The 12,439-nt window shown below is 38.9% G+C and overlaps 1 protein-coding gene across 6 annotated transcripts in view; it reads right to left on the reverse strand.

Moving 5' to 3' along the window:
- LOC131691804 (RNA polymerase II elongation factor Ell) overlaps positions 1-12,439 on the reverse strand; it is a 408,447-nt gene that overhangs the window by 96,717 nt on the left and 299,291 nt on the right. The gene's annotated exons all lie outside the window — the stretch shown is intronic.

Here is a 12,439-nt window from a genome sequence, read left to right on the forward strand (position 1 = left end):
AGAGAAAAGCATGTTTCGTTACGTGTGTTATGAACGCCGTCAATGCGGCTAGTACAACATTTAGAAAAAGCTTATTCCAAAATGTGAATAAAGAAAACTATTATTAGAGAATAAATTTATCCCTAACTGAAAACCATCAGCAAAGTTACATAAATCTTATTAATATTTAGCTGGAAGTCTGTTTTTAACAACCGGCTCTCTTACGTCCTAAACATGTTTTGGATTTCTTGTTGTGTGAAGTTTGAAATCGTTAAATCATTGGTGCTTTTTATCTCGAGAATCGTAAATGAAAAACATTTTGGCCAATGAAAGTACACCACCACCAAGCTTAACAATTCGTTTTGAATAGAATTTGTGTTTTTATCAGAATTCTAGCAGCAAAAAAAAATTACCATATCACCCCCAAAATTTGCTTATGAATTCAATATATTGGAGCTGTCAATTGTCCCCGGGCTTACGGTAAAGATGACTAAATAGAAACAAAAAACAATGAAACGACAACAACAATTAATTTCCTCAAACAAAACAAATTTTTTTTTACCGTTGCTTAATTTCCCAAATATAGAACAATAAATAATTATTATGGGTCATTGAAACACAGTCGTTACTCTAGATTCTTCAAATTTGTCCATTGCAATCATTATTTCATGCGAAGTCGTAGTATGCGACATCGACAATTTTTCTATTTCGTTCTTCAAATTTTACAACTGTAAAAATAGTTCCACCTTTCATTTATTATCTTGCATTTGGCAAGCAGGGTGGGCACTATTGGAGCTTCAGTTGAAAAAAAAAATTTGATATGGTTGCGAGAATAGGGATCTTTAATTTGGAAAAATTGTGCTAGTTTTTCATATGTATTGGTAGCGGGTGTCCTTACGAGTACACTCATATCATTCTTAAACCTTAATTATTCTTTTATGATTTTTAAATTTAAAAAAAAAACCAAATTAAATTCAACCAGCAAACTGACAGTTGTCCTACTAAATGACGTATCTGCAAATATCTCGTTCGCCTCATTGTTAACCGGTACAGAATCCCACACAGCATGATCTGGTACTTTGTCAATCCGCTAGCAGCCTGCCATTCAAGTTTCATCTGCAAACTATGGTAGATCTGATAAGGCAACCTATAGAGTCGTGCAAGTCGCATGGGTTTGGATGTGTTATTGTCCTAAAAGGAAACAAACTAAAAAATGTTTTTTTCAATAGTTTCGGGCCAAAAAATTTAAAAATACCTGAGATATTAACTCACGGTACTAATCTGCATCAGAATATGCCTTAACCCGCACACCCCTAAAGATCCCTATTACATTTTGTGCAATGTGTTCAACAGATGTCGCTAGTACATCGTGGGCGATGTTTTTTTTAGATTTTCTTTAAGCTGTAACGTTTGTTTGTATGTATGAAGTCTGTTACAATAGAAACCGAAAATTTAGGAAAGGAATTGTACAGCCAAGAATTTTTTTTTAGTTACATAGGCGTCAATATTCGTCACGCCGACACACGCCGGCGCGCCGCCGCCGGTAGGGTCCAACGGCGTGACGCCGCCAACGCCGCCGCCGCCGGCCAAAAATGTCGCTTACGCCGCCGCCGATTAAAAATGCATCGGCGCACACCTCTAGTGCTGAGACGCACATTGTCACCGGGATGTTATCATGTATGCGAGAGCGCGGATGTAGGTTACGTGGATGATCGCGAATGGCTCAAGCATTTGTATGTTTGTTTGTCGCGTGTATGTGATTTCGTGTATATTAATTCGATTTTTATGTCGCCATGGATCGTGTAGTTTAGTGGATATGAGCATCATCCTTTTGATTGGACCACCTGAAGGCATTGGACTTATGGTACCAGGGCCGAGAATAGGAATTTCCAGACGAAACCGACTCATGAACGCGTGAACACGGGCATTTGGAGGTTCACGTTTGTGAATTTATCAGTGGTAAACCGTTCACTTAGTCACCGGGGTTTTATCCTATTTGCGAGATCGTGGGTGTGGTTGTGCGTGGATGATCGCGAAGGACTCTAGCGATTGTATGTTAATGTTTTCGTCACGTGTGCTAGTGTGTATGTAACTTCGCGTGGATACATTATTTTTATAAGCGTGTGGCCGCATGTTCGCATGTTCTTCAATGATCGTCAATTGGTCCAACTGGAGGCATGAATTTGGGCTGCTAGGATCAAGGGCAGACTTTCAGACGTGACCGATTCCTGACTGCGCGAGCGGTGGGTTGATGCTTGAGACCGCGTTAGTAAATTTTTAGGCGCAAACGTTCACTGAATTACCGGGTTCGGCGGTAAAACATGATGATGAGTTATGTTCTACCATAGACCATGCGGTAGACTTGGGTGAAACGCACAACTCCTACTCTGCAGAAGGCAAAGAATTCTTCACATTTCCTTTCGATCATGCCCATATGAGCCTGCCTAGTTCTAGTTTTCCGTTCTAAGTTTATAACTGATTCGCTCTAGAATACCTATCCGTCTTTCAATTTCATTGCTTTCGTTTCTCTTAGTCTCAAATGTGCCGAAAATAGCCAACAAAATCGATACAGTAAAATGAAGACTTAGTTACTTAGTTATTTGCAATAAAGAAATTGTTGACGAGCCACCATAGAAAAATAGGGACGTGGACGAAAATAGCTAACGATTTTTTTTACTAATTTTCCCTTATGGTAATTTAAGATTGCATAATGCCATGCGTTTGGCTACCGAGCCAAAAGACAAGAGTTCGTTTTCGCTTTCTCGTCAGCAAACCTGAGCTTCTATATTTGCTTCCCGGGACATCACTCGGGACAAGTTAGTTGAACGTTCACATGTGTCGTGCAAACTGTTTGGATTTTTGTTTTTGTGTCAAACTAGTGCTAATTTGGGTACTAGTTTGGATACATCGTCTAACTAGACACCCAGATGGTGCTAGTTACTGACGCGATGAATTCGAAACACAAAAAATAAAACTTTTTTTAAATTGTCCTACTGGAGATGTAGCGCTAGGTTCTCGGAAGGGCTCTCCGTCAAAATTAGACACCACAATTGCAGGCGAGATGGGAAATGTCACCCACTAAAATACTGCTTTAGGCCAATTGCAGCGGGTCGTGATTCTGGATGTGATATTCATTGTACGATTCAGATATGTGCAGGAATAGGGATTTCGCGAGAGCGTGTATCATCGCCAAGGACTCGAGCGTTTGTACGTTTATGTATTCGATTGCGTGTGCGTTTGGATGTCACGTGTGTTAACGTGTATGTAATTTCGCGTGTATAAATTCTATTTTAGGACAGTGTCCTTTCGTATATTCACGTGTGTTCTTGGATGATCGCGCGCGGATCGTCAATCTGTGCTACAAGAAAATGAGTTCTTCCATATCACTACACACTTATTCACTTGATTTACATTCAAGTACATGTAAAAATTCACAATTCTTCAACCGAGTTTTACATCAAAAGACGCCATATTTTGTTTCAAGTGTTAAGACATGTAAAATTGTATAATTAGAGAGCAAAATTCGATGCATCCAATGTAATTCTCATTATTTTCTAAGTGTGTGTAGTTCCCTGTCATGTCGCCATGGAACGTGTTGTCTAGTGCAGTGATTCTCAACCTGGCGTCCGCGGAACTCTAGAGGGCCGTAAAAAGGTCTATGGGTGTCTGCGAAGATGGATATCTTTTCCGGTTAGGTACTGAAATTTAAAGCTTTTTGCAATAAACAGAAATTTATATATTGATATCAAACAAAATCGATTTTTAGAAACTGTATTATATCGAGTAAATGAACCAGCCACAAAAAAATTCCTGTAAAGCGGGAAAATATAATTTTGATTGACTTGAGAAAATCTCTTTCACTCACAGTCATGTACTGTTGAATTGTTACTAAAAGTAAAAACGGATCTTAATCTCAAGACATTGACCTATATACAGTTACACCACGTGAGAAACTGTGTATAGAGATAACATTTAAAAGTTTAGCCCAGGCAGAAAGTTTCATTACGAAGAACAGCATGCAACACTGCATCGAAAATGACAACGTTGAAACCAAGATCCTGAATATATGGATGACGATAAAATTGAGGTGCGCCTGAACGACCAAGCGCCGCGCAGGAGGAAAAATGTGCAGCGTTGGAAATGCCCAACGACGTTCGTGTTATAAAAATGCGGTTGGTAAACAACACTGTGCGCCTACCCTGGCCAGATTCCTACGTGCCAGTCTTGTAACCAGGCGGCACATTACGGAAAACAATACCTCGAAGTCGCTAAGAAAAATCACCCTGCTACAACCAACACGAAAAAAAAAAACATTTTTCAGCAGATGTGACTAAAACACAATCAATCGGCCAACTAATTTACTTCCTGTACCGAAAACGAAATAACAACGATTGATGTAGTTTCTCCAAATCAGCAACCAGCACAATAAATGCGGAATTACGATAGCCACCCGTAAGAGCAAGAAACAAAAAAGAACTTCGAACACCTTGAAAGCTGTACCGAACAAGACATGAGCGCTAACAATAACGTAAGAGAAGGCTAATGAATTGTGGACAACACAGTTAATGCATTAGCGCGAAGAAAAGGGTTCTCAACACGCAGCAGAAAGCTTCAAGCACAAAACCCTCCTGTCCGCAGTAACTTTGTGTGGGGGTCCGAGAGAGTGATTTCGAAGGGGTCCGTGATACGAAGAAGATTGAGAACCGCTGGTCTAGTGGATATGAGTGTTATTTTTTAATTGGTCCAAATGAACATATGGCACTAAGTTGCCAGGACGGGATGGGGGGGGGGGGGGGTAAAGATTTCCGAATGTGACCGATTCATAATGGCGCGAATAGGGACCGCGTTTGTAACTTAAAACGTCCACCTTATTACAAGGGTATTATCAAGTTTTCGTGATCGCGGGCGTAGGTGTGCGTGTATGATCGCGAAGGGCTTAAACATTCGTATATTAGCGTGTATGTAGCTTCGCGTGTATAAATTGGATGGCGGACAGACAGTGTTTAGGTTTTGGTGTACAGTTCAGATTCTGACAGGGAGTGAGTTACACCATATCACTAGAACATGTTGTCCAGTGGATATGAGAGCTATCTTTTTTTAATTGGTCCAATTGAAGACATGGACCTGGACTGCTGGAACAGAGGATGGAGACTTCCGGGAGTGACCGATTTAGGGTAGCGCGAGCGCGGGAGTTTGTAGGTACAGGCTTTAGACCGCATTTGAAAATTTATAAGTGCTTAGGCGTTCCCCTTATCACCAGGATGTTATCATGGTTGCGAGAGCGCGGGTGTAGGTTGCGTGGATGGTCGCGAAGGGCTCAAGCATTTGTATGTTCGCGTTTGTGACTATTTTTGTGTTATCGCGCAGGCCACGAGCGTTTGCATGTTTGGAATGGGAGAGATTGTATATGTTTATGAGAGAATATGCAATTAATTGTGTTAGTGAGTCGATGTACGAATCTAATTTAAAATATAGTAATAAAAGGAAACATACCATGCCGAAGATTCAAAGAAGTTAATTAGAAGTGTATAAATTCACCAATATTATTTTCGGTATACATGAGTGGTGGAAAAGCAAACTAATATCAATAGAACAGAAACAAACTAACGAAGTAGAAGAAAAGAACACATGCAATATGCAAACTACTTGAACTCGTTTAAAGCCCAGGAAATGATGTTTATTTACCAGTAACGATAATTACAAATCCGTTAGAATTTTGTAATGCTATGCTGACCGGGAATGCATGATTCACGTGCGTCGGTAAACTAATCGTACCCTAATTTATCTATTCCGGTCTTCCCGAATGAGTCGAATGGAATGGACGAATTGCATACCCGTAAAAAGTGACGAACTAATCTTGGGAATTCATTCCCTGATTCAGCTGTCACAAATACTCAGACGAACACAGAATAGTACATAACACAGTACACTAGTACTAAAAGCTACATTTATTACAAAACGACCACTAACAGCTTTCTACTTTTGAATTTATTTTATTAGCCTGTGCACGAAGACGAAATCGACCGATAAATCGACACACAATGACTCCCACTGCAAGCCGTGTCCTCCAACACCGCCATTAAACTGTGGAACAATATTTGCAAACACGGGCCACAACAAAAGTCAATCCACATCGACCCGCCAGCGCGTACAGGCTAGTGGTTGATTGTTAGTTTGGACAGGTGCAGAGTATGAAAAACACAAAACATAAAAAGGCCCCTAAGCCATCTCGGTCTCCTCGATACACCACTATCGAGCTGTAATGCAATAACCATCTCAACAGCAATTATCTGCCAGAGATTCTTTAGCACCAATGCACGAAATATGCTTCATGATGTTTGCAATACCGTCAAACCCATCAATCAAGGGGAGAGAACTTCCTTGGGAGAAGTTATTGATCTGTTGTTGAATTGATGTCTGAGTCAGTTTTGCATGGGGCCTCACAACACATGGAACAGTGGTTTTTTTCTGGCTAAAATCGTGCGATCTATTAATTACGCCTAAATCGTTACATTTGGATCGGATATTTTGTGGATATTACAAGCCCTTTTATATGGTGTTATTATTTTAATAATTAGTCTCTCTAAAAGTGAGATATACTTACGAACTTCGTGCATATATTAAAACTATGTCTTCGGCAAAGTTGTAGAGCAAGCTTTTGCCAACATCTTCGCTGAAGACACAAAATCGTTATCTTTAATGTCTTCAATATTATTGCTGGTTGTTTGTGGCTGATCCCTTTAAAGCTAAATAAGTTTTATTACTTTTTAAATATCATTCTGACAAGTTCGATGTATATTGTAAAAAGGCTTAATAATCAAAATGAACAAGTTTCTGCGTTACAACATTGGCTGATCTCGTGTATTTTCGAAGTATTAGACAATTTTTGAAAAATATGTTTCAAATAATGATTGGTTGTTTACGGTGAAACGGCTATGTTTACGTCAACAGTGTTTTCAGGATACTATCATTTTCGAGATTAATCCTCCTATAAGTGAGACTTTTCAACCAATCATTTTTTTATAAAAGAAATGAGCTAACATCTTTGCAAAAATTGTGGAGATTGCTTTCACGAATATCTTTGCTGAACACACGAATTCTCTTATTTAACCGCTTAAGAAGTTATAGCTCGTTATATCTGGATGACCCCCAAAAATATATTTCCTCAACATCTTGTCAATTATCATTCCTACGGGTTTCTTATATTCAGCGAAGTTATTTCAATCATAAAAATACACAATGTTTATTAATACATCATTTTACTTATTTCGAGTATTTTCGAAGATGTTGGACATTTTTTAGAATAACAAACAGTTATTGAAAATCGTATATAACTCTACTGGAAACAACAAGAGACAAGCGAACTTTGTTGAGTTTTATAGTGTAGATATAGCGTATCTAATTGCAACTAGTGCTAGCTGCTCGTTTTGGCCCGTTCAAAAGTTATTACTTTTAAAACTTTTGCCAATTTTACCCAAATATGCCCAATAACTTCTAAACTGCAAGAGACCGATTATCTCTTCTGGAAAGATACGTACCTTGATAAGGCAAACAATTTTCTGCAACATACTGAAGCTTTATCTACGATATTTAATGTTGGTAAAAACAAGTTCTGAAGACTTTATCTTGGTTTTTGAACTGTGAAAAAAATTGTAGCAAATATTTTACTTCAAGGGAGATTAATCACTATAACTTTCTCATCGAAACGAGGGTTTTTTTATTTTGATTATAGAGGTTTCAATCTTAGGATCATTTGCCTCTTTTCGGGTTAGCGAAATCTCTTTTGGAAAAATCTCTAACCCTATGTGGGGGGTTTGGAAGCGAACCCAGGTGAGCTGCGTACATGGCAATCGCTTTACCAACTACGCTATGCCCGTCCCAAACAAAATGAAGGTCTTAGATCTTCATAAACCATCCTAAAAGACATCATTGCTGTACGCTGGACCGTTTTCGGGTGAATAATTTCTCGCACGTTTTTGGCAATAAGAACTATTGTGCATGGTGGTGAATTAGTAGTCGATTTCAACGAAGTTTTTTTTTTGCGAAATATTGGTTGGATTTCGCTAAATAGTATTTTTGAAAGAATTTTAGTATATAATATGAGTAATCTTTTAACTAGAAAATTTTAATTCTACATTTCACCATATAGAGGGCGCCAATACTAACTTTTCTACGAAAAGAGAGAGAAATGTGGTGTCTTCTACAAAGTTGTAGTACAAATCCAGTTAAACCCAACCATTGTTTCGAAAAAAATAAAGCTCGTGAGAATCGACTTCTGATTCACCACCATGTGGTGGCCCCGTGCAAAACTGACTCAGACGCCACTTCATTGAAAGTTTAATAACTTCTCTGGAAGTTGGTTTGATTTGCAGTCTTCGACAAAGTTGTAGGCAATAAAATCATCTTTCTGATTCTCTATTGCAGTGATAAACTGTTGTATACAGTGCCACATAGCGGTGAAATGTAATTTTGTACGATTTTTTCATGTAAATTGTCGGAAAATCTCATACGAACCACGATCATCCTGGTCCGATAGCTAGACTTATCCGATTTGATCAAATCAAATTTGGACCACAGACTCCTGGTGGGCTTAGGAATCGACCCAAAGGTGGGCCGATTTTGTTCTCAAATTAATTTTTTTCTGGACAGTCTGCTGTGCAATGATCAAAAAATTCATGTTCAATTACCAGTGAAACTTGAACAAAACGTAGTTCAACCTATTTTGATTAATCAAACCCGTATTTATTAACCCCGCGACAATCTTATACCGTTAGTACACGTTGATACATACAAACGGTAAGCAAAAACCGCCCCAAGCTACACATCACAACCCCGTCAACCGAACCCGCCGGAAGAACATGATTTCAGGTGAGTCGCAACTATCTTTAAACATCCACGTAAACAATCTCCGCGCATCGCGTATCGGTGCACTCGATCCGTAACAGGAACTGTCACACCCAGGCCGACAAAATGTAGTAAAAGATCTATCAAACAGCTAGCCAAGATCTCCCACGAGTTGTTCGCGTACTGTCGTACATTAAGCGAAACCATTGCCGCCGCCACCACCGCCGCGTCCTCGCTTAGTGCCCAGAATGACACCCGGCAGGCACACCTGAAATCCGCGAGTGGCGCGTGCATTCGCGAGACTTTACCCGGTTACCAAAATATACAGCGAAATTGTTGCTTTTGATGGTAGTGGTGGTGGTGGTGTCAGTGCAACATCAACAAGGTGTGTGCGCTCATGCAGTTTAGCTGCCTCGTTACAATGTATGTTAACCGAACCGATCAGATAAGCCACGGATGGCGGCTTCTCCGGTTCCCAAAACTAAGGGCCGGGCCGGGTTGGGTTCTCGGGGGCTGGGGACAATGAGACTATAAATCCAAAGCTCGCTCCATCGTCGGCGCGATCGGGCGCATAGATTTGCCCGTTACATCAGACGTATTTACATACAGGCGGCGCGCTGCAACAAAGTAGCAGCGATTTGGATGTTGTTGTTGCGATAAAGCCAAACAGATGTCGGCCGGTCGGTTACTGGCAACAGCGCAGGGGCAACAGGTCAAAATTGCGGCCGGGTTTATAGCTGATACACGGTTCCGCATTCACGTAAATTATAGGGCGATCCTAGTTGGTGTCATGGCGATGGCGACGTTTGGTCGATGACATGATCACATTTCACAGTGGTCCAGATCGCTAATTTAGGAGGAATTTTTACTTTCTGACAAACCTGTATAATTTAGCCGTATCATGTCTTAGGATGAATTTGTGTACTTTAGAAGATGCTTCTTTTTATTGGAATAGTTATTAGGGTGGTTCTAATTTATCTAAAATACGATAATAAACTTTTTACTGATGAAAGATAGAGCTCCACAGTCTTCCACAAAGTTGTAAAGTAACTTATTTTGAATAAATTTGTTGAACATATTAAAGCTCTATCTCTTTTAGTTTTTGTTAGACAAGAAATTTAAAAAAAAAGATTAGGGTGTTCCTGAAAAAAACGTTTTTTTAGTATAACTTTCGTATCTTTTACTTTTTGTTAACACAACCTTTGTACAGCTTATTGAAAACTTCAAGCCGAGTATTTTTCTCCAAGACACCGAAGGTCTAACTTTTTTCTTTAAAAAGTTATGGACACTTTTCGTTAAAAAAATAGCCTATTTCAAGGCTCAATATCGCTGATGCGGGCACCTAAAATTGAATTCTGTTTCCACCACATGAAAGACCATACTTATTAGTATATTTGAGCAAAAATTGGCGAATACGATATTTTTTTAAAATTTGCAATTTAGATTTAAAGTTTGTAGTTTTGCAGGTTCAACGCATTAAAGCATTTACACACATATCGTTGTATTATGAAAAAAGCCACTTTCAAATATCATTCTCTCATCGCAGCAAGCTTTGCATAAGTGAAACGACTGTCAAAAAAGGTTTCTGATTTTATTCGTTTTAAATAAAACTAGTAAATATGGATATTAGTCGAAGAGGGTTGGCGAATTTGCTTATTGCTGGTAAAAAGACAGATGAACTGCTTAAGTTCATTACAAGTAGTAATCCAAATGTAAAATTGAGACTTGTTAATGTTCGAAAGAAATTTTATATTTTGTTAAAACAACCTTTGAACAGCTTTTAGAAAACTTCAATCCACGTTTTTTCATAACTCTGAAAGTCTAACTTTATACTTTCAAAAGTTATGGAAACTTTTCGCTCATAAATAGCCCTTTTTCAAATGTCATTATCTCTGATTGGGGCAAATAAAAGTAAGTTCGGATTGAACCATAGAAAAGAACATACTTTTAAGTATATTTGAGCAAAAATTGGAAAATATTATTTTTTTTAAGCATGTAATTTTAAATTTACTAACCAAAGTTTTAAATTTTATCGCATAGCGACATAAAAGAAATTGCCTAAAGCCTTTGTATTTCCTTTTCTGTTTTGCTTACATATCAACAATACAGAATGTGTTCATTAAAAATAATTTGGCTATGACAACAATTTATGATTTATATAAGGAGAATTTATTCAATGCCAATTAATTCAAAAGTAGATGCATTGCATTTTCAGGTATATCCAGCGGTGCTCGTTGAATTCGACGTTTACATTTAAGAGAAATTATAGGATCTGATGAAACAAGAAGTCTCTTGAAAACGTCATCAAGATTGACGAGTCGATCGAATTTGCGTGCGTGGAATTCTCGGAATCTGCGAATACTTTTATTCCTGGTTTCTTGAACTTCTTCACTGCACATACCTACTGGCAGCATGTTATGTTGAATAATGCTTCCTCCATGGACCAGGAGTTTATGCACGGTTGGTGAGAGAGCGTACCAACCATACAGGCGTACATAAAGCAATCGTGTATCTTCGGCGTAACTCCGGTAAGCATCCGCGTTAATTCCCAATTTGCTGTTGATGATTGTTAATAGCACATACATACGTTCTAGCAACATTTCGTCCAACCCGGTTTCTTCTGCAACGACATCTCGGTTTCTGAAAAATTTTCGAGCTGTGTTACCATCGTTAGAATTTCCGCCACCTGGCAAAGGTTCGCTAATACGAAGACCTAAACGGTCACGTAACGCTTGTCGAATTTTTATTTGTCGTTCCTTAAGCTCGCTGGTATTTTTGCCTACGCGCCAACGCGGTTTTGCTAGAGCTAAACGTTAAGCAATATTCAATAGTAACTCCATTGCTCGTATTAATGCATGTAAAGGTGAAAAAACATATAAACTATCCGGTGGATCGCTGGCTTCCAGTAAAGGATCATTCAATCGCTTTCCGGAGCGTTTGCATATATAACACGCTTGAGACGGTGTGCCTGTTACGTCATTCACTACCTTCGTATCAACCATGGAAAATATGAAGCTTGAACTAATCGGAATCTTGCGCATATTAACATTTACTATAGTCGGGACTAATTCATCGATTTGCTTGTTCATCGCGGCAACTTCATCCTTTGTTAGTTCAGGATTTTCCTTCTTGAAAATTAATTTTACTGGTCGGCACAGGGATACTGAAGATGGAAAATCATTATTCCAAAGAATGCAATCTCTTGACTCATCTTTCCGGCGACTAACTACACGTAAAGGTACTATAGATAGAGCAAATATATGCGAATCGTTATACTCGAATAGTTCTCCATTTTCATCTTCGTCAACGCACATTTGCTTGTATCTATGTTCAAGTGGAAAAGAGACTGTCAGTCAAAGTTTAGAAGAAAAATAATGTTGCCTACCGGGAATGGTTGCTGCTTCCATCGCAGCCCCACTTAAAGATAACAAACGTATTATCCTCAGGATGCAGTGGTAGAACTCCAATATTCAGAAACGAGATGAGTCGTTCCACGGTATGGTTAACAAGAGCTTGAAGGGGAACATACGCACAAGAAGGCTGAACAGAAATTCCTGAAAAAAATTGTTGATTCAGGGACGAATCTTTGAGAATAGTACATACCGATCGGATAGCA

Source organism: Topomyia yanbarensis, chromosome 3 (assembly GCF_030247195.1).
Source record: "Topomyia yanbarensis strain Yona2022 chromosome 3, ASM3024719v1, whole genome shotgun sequence".
Lineage (NCBI taxonomy): Eukaryota > Metazoa > Arthropoda > Insecta > Diptera > Culicidae > Topomyia > Topomyia yanbarensis.